This window comes from Cyprinodon tularosa, unplaced genomic scaffold (genome assembly GCF_016077235.1).
Source record: "Cyprinodon tularosa strain WSP-4 unplaced genomic scaffold, ASM1607723v1 ctg1384, whole genome shotgun sequence".
Classification (NCBI taxonomy): Eukaryota; Metazoa; Chordata; class Actinopteri; order Cyprinodontiformes; family Cyprinodontidae; genus Cyprinodon; species Cyprinodon tularosa.
The window spans coordinates 40,178-48,229 of record NW_024038204.1 but is presented as its reverse complement, the minus strand read 5'-3'; positions in this window follow the sequence as shown (position 1 = coordinate 48,229).

Sequence of the window (8,052 nt, the reverse complement as noted above, 5' to 3'; positions counted from 1 at the left end):
CAGACAGCAGACCTGATATCTAATTCGGAATTCATCAGTTTTCCAGAATTTATGGGATTAATAGTTTATTTTATATGGATTCCTTCTTGGAATCAAAGGGAATGGGATGGCTGATAAATGTGACTTAGACAGATTTTATTTTGAACACACAAATGTATAGAAAAATAAATTTTGTTAATTACAGCTCTCTAGACTTTCTCATTTTTTAAAATGCAGCCTTGATAAGGTCAGCAGCAGTGATAAAAACACTGTGATGGAAAAAGGTGATGTAAACATATAACTGTACAGTTACAGTTCCAACATTCAGGGTTTTTTATATTTTTCTATAACCCATTTTATACGACATTCAGCAGTCTAATTAGCCTGACGTAGTCCTACTCAATTCTAGTCAGAATATGAGTCTGATACTGCTCCATAGAGCTGTGATTATGGGGCGTGTTTCGAACGAACCAGGAAAAAAAATGCCTCTGCACTAGATTGGACAGACGTACAACCAATAAGAGCAACGGAGTGCGTGACGTATGTTAAGCGACGCATAGTTGTTGTCAACAAAAATCAAAGCGTGCAGTTTGACGCCTAGAATAAGAAGATGAGCCTTGATTGCGTTTCTCTGTTCCTCTTTTAAAATTAAATTGCTGTCAATATCTTCTACAACAGACCTAATAGCAGAATCTACTCACCTCAACTCTCCGGCGGCAGCCATTGTTGTTGTCACCCACGCGCGCATTGGTCACGTGGTTGATTACGTTACTGTTGATCATCTGTCCATCATAGTATAAAGCCCGCCCTGACAATTTGATTGGATCGCCTGACAGTGGGCGATAATACTCACGCTACTATGGAGCAGAGCCATACCGAACTTCCCCGAACTCAAACCTTGTGGGCGGGACTAAGTTCGGAATGGCACCCAGGCTACAGTCTAATGGCAGTGGGGAAGAAACTCTTCTGGAATCTGCTGGACCTGCATCAGATGGTTTGAAGTCTCTTCCCAGAGGGCAGCAGGGAGAACAGTCCATGGTGGGGGGGTGAGGGGTCATTCATAATGTTACGGGACACGCAGCGCTGGGATGAAATGTCTTTAATGGAGGGAAGAGGAGCCCCCATGATCCTCTCTGCTGTTCTCACCTTCTTCCAGTCTGAGGCGCTGCAGCCTCCACACCACACAGTGAGACAGCTGCTCAGAACGCTCTCTATGGTGCTTCTGTAGAAGGTGGGGAGGATGGGTGGGGGCAGGTGGGCTCTCCTCATCCTCTGCAGGAAGAACATGCGCTTCTGTGCCCTTTTGACCAGTGAGGTGGTGTTTACATTCCAGGTGAGGGTGTCTGTGATGTGCACCCCCAGGAATTTGGTGCTGCTGACCACCTCTACAGCTGAGCTGTTGATGACCAGTGGAGCATGGTTATCAGGCATATTACTTCCTGACGTAATGTGCAAAACCAGCTACTAAAAGCAGTCAGATGGATATCATAGAAACATTTAGTAAAGGTGAAATGATATCAATGATTAGAGCAATATGGCAGAATTAGTGGGAGGAAGAAAGAACTGGAATATGGTGGAATAATATTCAAAGAAAAGTTGGCATTATGAGGAAAACAGGAAGGAATAGAAAGGAGGAAATGGTGATATCAATGTTATGCTTTGGCCATGCAGGTTTAAATAGAATCTCATTGAAAATAGGGAAACATGCTACAGGGAAATGTGTTTTTTATTTTCAAGAACAAACAGTGGATTGGTCAATAGATTACAAACCAATAAATTAAAGTTAAACATAAAAGACCTTTTAGACATGGACTCTAAATCAGAGGGTTGTTCTTGTCATGATGGGTTCTCAAAGAGCGACCCAAGTATGCAGAACACCACTGACGGACACAGGAATAAAAGTTCAACAAGTTTATTTTACTACAAGCACACAGAATATACTGGTTCTTGTTCGGGCCTGGATCACTGGTTCACCGGAGTCTGCGTGAGAGACAGTTCAGTTAGCTTAGCAAGGTGGGACTTGGTTTCTGATGATTACTGATTGTACCTTGAGGGTTCTTGAGGTTAGCTTTGGGAGAGTCACTGTTGGATCTGGAGAGGAGTTGATCAGCAGAGTCCGCTTGCTGCTTCAGCGTCTCACGTCTAATAATGAACAGACCTTGGCTTTGGGTTTTCCAGCGCTTAGTCCTGAGCTGCATGGAAGTTCTCTATATTTCTTCGGGTTTGGCTCTGAGGGTCGGCTCGGCAGGTTAGCTCCTCCAGAGCTTCACAGAGGAGACACTGGTTTCCTGGAAGACAGAGACAACGGTTAGAATCCAGGCTGGATTCAAAGTCACAAAGTTACACTGAGAGTCTAGGCTTAGGCGCTGACCAACTGGATCAACACTGCGGCGTTGAGGCAAGGTCTGAAGACAGCTTATATAGTGGATCCTCTGATGATCTTGATGGGCTGCAGCTGTGCAGGAGGCTCACTCAGAAGGATCCACGGCGGACTCTGCTTGAGAAAGGTGGAATTTCTCCAGCTCCCAACAGTACCCCCCCCTCAACGACCGCCCCTTGGCGGTCCGGAAGCGGTCGAAGGGCAGGAACGCTCGTACTCCTCGATAAGGGCAGGATCGAGGATGTACAAGCCCGGAACCCACTGGCGATCCTCCGGTCCGTAGCCCTCCCAGTCGACGAGGTACTGCCAGCCGCGACCTCGTCGACGGGAGTCCACGATGCGTCGAACGGTGAAAGCTGGATGACCATCGACCTCCAGGGCGGGTGGTGGGGAGTCGGAAGGTGGGCACAGAGAACTCGAAACGACAGGTTTGACTTGGGACACGTGGAAGGTAGGGTGAATCCGGAGAGACTGAGGCAGTTGGAGACGGACGGCTGAAGGACTGATGACTCGGGAGATCTTGTAGGGACCTATGAATTTGGGCGAGAGTTTCCGAGACATCCCCTTAAGGGGAATGTCCCGAGTGGACAGCCATACCTCTTGGCCTTCTGTGTACTCGGGGGCGGGACGTCTCCTGGCGTCAGCGAAGTGTTTGTTGGTTTCAGAAGATCGGTTGAGGGTGGTGATGGTTTCTTTCCAGATCTTCTGACAGCGTCGGATGTGTTGGTTTACTGACTGGACCGAAATCTCTCTCTCGTCTGCGGGGAAGAGTGGAGGTTGATAACCGAGACTAACCTGAAAAGGGGATTGACCAGTGGAAGCAGATTTGAGGGAGTTGTGTGCGTATTCGATCCATGTGAGAAACTGGCTCCAGTCCACGGGATTGTTTGAGGTGAGGCAACGAAGGGTTGATTCCAGCTGCTGGTTCATCCTCTCTGTTTGTCCGTTTGATTGTGGATGGTAACCAGAGGTCAGAGAGGGTTTACAGCCAAGAGAAGAACAGAATGCTTTCCAAACCTGGGATATGAACTGAGGACCCCGGTCCGAGAGGATCTTTTGGGGAATGCCGTGTAAACGGAAGACGTGTTTGACGAGGAGCTGGGCTGTCTGGAAGGCCGTTGGGAGTTTCCTAAGGGGAATGAGATGGCAGGCCTTCGAAAAACTGTCAACAATGGTGAAAATGGTGGACATACCTCGAGAGACGGGGAGGCCGGTGACAAAGTCAATAGCAATATGGGACCAAGGGCGCGAGGGAACCGGAAGCGGCTGAAGCAGGCCAGAAGGAGGTTGATGTGAGGCTTTATTACGGGCACATGTGGAGCAAGCCAACACATACTCCTTGACGTCTCTATGGAGGGTGGGCCACCAGAAGCGTCTTGAGATCAAAGCTATTGTTCTACTGAATCCAGGATGAGCAGAAAACTTTGCAGCATGCATCCATTGGATGAGACGGGACCTGAGGGAAGATGGCACATAGGTTCGGTTAGTGGGACCGTTACCTGGGTCAGGTTCAGTAGCCAGGGTGGAGTTGATAAGATCAGTTATTTTCAAGTTAACCACTCCCACAGTGCAGGAAGCCGGAAGGACAGGTTCAGGCGTCTCGGGATGATCGACGGAGTAAAGACGAGAGAGAGAATCGGGTTTGACATTCTTGGATCCGGGTCTGTAGGAGATGATGAGATTAAACCGTAAGAAAAAGATGGACCACCTGGATTGACGAGGATTGGCTTGCTTGGTTGACTGGATGTAAGCCAGGTTCTTGTGGTCAGTCCATACTAGAACCGGGTGCTCAGCTCCCTCCAGCCAATGTCTCCATTCCTCCAGCGCCAATTTGATGGCCAACAGCTCTCGGTCTCCCACATCGTAATTCTGCTCAGCGGAAGAAAGTCTACGGGAGAAAAATGCACAAGGGTGGATCTTCTGATCCGTGTCAAGTCTCTGGGATAGGACTGCTCCAACTCCAGAATCTGAAGCGTCCACCTCGAGAATAAATTGTTTAGCAGGGTGAGGCTGCATTAGCACTGGTGCTCTGGAGAATAAAGATTTCAATTTATCAAACTCAGCTTGCGCCTCAGGTGTCCACTGAAAAGTGCGTTTGACAGAGGTCAGAGAAGTTAATGGAAGGGCGGTTTGGCTATAGTTCCTGATGAACCGACGATAAAAATTTGCAAAACCCAGAAATCTCTGTAGCTGTTTGCGGTTCTCTGGAACTGGCCAATCTAACACTGCCTTTATCTTGTCCTCAGATGGTTTTACCTGGCCGCCCTCGAGCACAAACCCCAAAAAGGTGACTGAAGGCTGGTGAAATTCGCACTTCTCGGCCTTTACGAACAGCTTGTTCTCCAGCAGTCTCTGTAAAACAAGGCGGACATGTTTCTTATGTTCAGCGAGGTTCCTGGAGTAAATGAGTATGTCATCAATATAAACGAAGACAAACACATTCAAAAAGTCTCTGAGAACGTCGTTCACGAGGGCCTGGAAGCAGGCTGGAGCGTTAGTTAGACCAAAAGGCATTACCAAATACTCAAATTGGCCCAATGGAGTCTTGAAGGCTGTTTTCCATTCATCTCCTTCGCGGATCCTAAGAAGATGATAAGCATTCCTTAAATCCAGTTTAGAGAAAACTGTAGCTCCTTGTACAGGTTTGAATGCAGAGGCGAGTAGAGGAAGTGGGTATTTGTTCTTTATTGTGATCTGGTTCAAACCTCGATAATCAATACAGGGTCTCAGGGAGCCATCCTTCTTTCCAACGAAGAAGAACCCAGCCCCCAAAGGAGAAGAAGATGGGCGGATTATTCCTGCAGCTAATGATTCATTTATGTATTTTTCCATGGTTTCTCTTTCAGGCTTGGAAATGTTGTACAACCTGCTGCTAGGTAGTGGTGCACCAGGTAAAAGTTCAATGGCGCAGTCATATGGTCTGTGTGGAGGTAGGGACGTCGCACTGACCTTACTGAAAACAGGAGCTAGGTCATGGTACTCGGGAGGAACAGAAGAAAGGTCAGAAGAGTCCATCTCCCCCCCACCTCTAGGAGACCCCACCAAGGGGGCAGCCGAACGAAGGCATGTTTCGTGGCATGAAGTGGACCATGATTCCAGGTGACGCTCAGTCCAATTAATGTGAGGATTATGCTTCTCCAACCACTCGAAACCAAGCACCAGAGGGGAACATGCAGAAGGAAAAACAAAAAATGTTATTGTCTCTCGGTGGTTACCTGACAGAAGTAGCTTGAGGGGCTGGGTTTGATGAGTAACTTGGTGAAGTCTTCTTCCGTCAATAGCAGAAACACTAAGAGGTTGAGTCAGAGGAATGGTTTCAATTTGGAGTTGTTGGACGAGGTTTGAATCGATTAAGTTCCGTTCACAGCCTGAGTCGATGAATGCAGAAAAGGAAAGGCTTTGATTAGAGCAAAACAACGTGGCAGGAAGCAACAATCGAGGAGATTTCTTAGTGTTAACTTGGCCCGCCAGACTCCTCAGATCCTCTGGCGGGCCCAGGCTTTTGATATAGCCGGGCAGGAAGCGATGAAGTGTCCACTCTCACCACAGTAAATGCATAATTTGCTTAGAAAACGTCTTTGTCTCTCCTCTGGGGTGAGCCTTGTGTGTCCCACCTGCATGGGTTTGACATCTCTTTCACCCGAATAAGAGGCCTGAATAGGCAGAGGGAGAGACTGAGCCTTAGGTCTCTGTATGGGCAGCTGCTCTGTGGGGGAAGAAGAAACAGTCACGTTATGAGAGGCAGAAGAAAGTGTCCCCTGCTTTTTAGAACTGTTTCTGGCTCGGATTCGATTATCCAATTTGATCGTAAGACGAATTAAGTCTTCGAGGGTAGCTGGTTCGTCGAGAGTTGCGAGCTCATCCTTAATATGCTCATTTAAAGCCATGAAATAAGCTCCCTTCAGAGCGCTTTGGTTCCATCCGGAAGCTGCCGCTTTGACCCGGAAATTGATGGAAAATTCGGCCACAGAAGAATTTCCCTGCTTTAAATTGAAAAGAGCTCGAGAGTCAATTGTTTGATCAGTTTCTTGATTGAATACTTGGGTAAACTCGGAGATGAAGTCAGAGTAATGGCAATTAAGGCTATCGTCTGTGGCAAATCTGGCCTGAGCCCACTCCAAGGCTCTTCCTGTTAGCTGAGAAAGGATGAAGGTTATCTTTTTATTATCCGTGGAAAAGCTGCCTGGAGAGTTTTGAAAAATCAAACGACACTGAAATAAAAATCCCTTGCAATCTTTCATGTTACCAGAAAATCTTTCTGGGAGGCTTGGACGGAACTCGGATGACGTCACCGCTGGTGACCTCGGAGGTGGAACAGGACCCGAAAATGGTTGAGGATTCGGTGCAGCATTTGCGCTGTTCATGTAGTTAGCAAAGCTTTGGATAGCTTGATTTTGTCTTTCAATGTGGGTGTTTAACTCACATAGCGCCAGGCCGTGTCCATGGATCTGGGCCGCCTGTTCCTCCAATCGACGGATGAGGTGATCTGCTGGGCCTTGAGTTTGGCCGCAGTGTTCTGTCATGATGGGTTCTCAAAGAGCGACCCAAGTATGCAGAACACCACTGACGGACACAGGAATAAAAGTTTAACAAGTTTATTTTACTACAAGCACACAGAATATACTGGTTCTGGTTCGGGCCTGGATCACTGGTTCACCGGAGTCTGCGTGAGAGACAGTTCAGTTAGCTTAGCAAGGTGGGACTTGGTTTCTGATGATTACTGATTGTACCTTGAGGGTTCTTGAGGTTAGCTTTGGGAGAGTCACTGTTGGATCTGGAGAGGAGTTGATCAGCAGAGTCCGCTTGGTGCTTCAGCGTCTCACGTCTAATAATGAACAGACCTTGGCTTTGGGTTTTCCAGCGCTTAGTCCTGAGCTGCATGGAAGTTCTCTATAGTTCTTCGGGTTTGGGTCTGAGGGTCGGCTCGGCAGGTTAGCTCCTCAAGAGCTTCACAGAGGAGCCACTGGTTTCCTGGAATACAGAGACAACGGTTAGAATCCAGGCTGGATTCAAAGTCAAAAAGTTACACTGAGAGTCTAGGCTTAGGTGCTGACCAACTGGATCAACACTGCGGCGTTGAGGCAAGGTCTGAAGACAGCTTATATAGTGGATCCTCTGATGATCTTGATGGGCTGCAGCTGTGCAGGAGGCTCACTCAGAAGGATCCACGGTGGACTCTGCTTGAGAAAGGTGGAATTTCTCCAGCTCCCAACAATTCTTTATTATTGAGATATCTTCAAACGACTAATTTGATGAAGAGGATTTAGATTTTAGTTTTCTTTTGTAGTAATAATAGTAGGACATTGTATTAGTTCAATCCTGATCCACACTGCATTTCAGTTGGTGGCGGCGATGAACTGAAAGTTGTTTGCCAACCGCCACAAAACACAAGAAGAAGCAGGAGAGTAAAATAGACCCAACTAAGCCCCAACCCCAAAAAGACATTAGTTTCATTTTTTTATTAATCATTCTATGGTTTGATGTATAATATTTCATTAGAATACCAACATCTGTTCCTTCTTTTGATGTGTTTTTGTAGAACAGTCTTAAAGGAGGCAGTGCTGCCAGGTTGGTCAGCCCAGCATGGGCAGCTAAACAGTGGGAAGATTTCAAAAAGACCTTCAAGGTTTGTGAGCATCTTTAGTTTAGTCATTTTTTGAATATTTAAAGCAGCTCAGGATGCTCCCCACTGA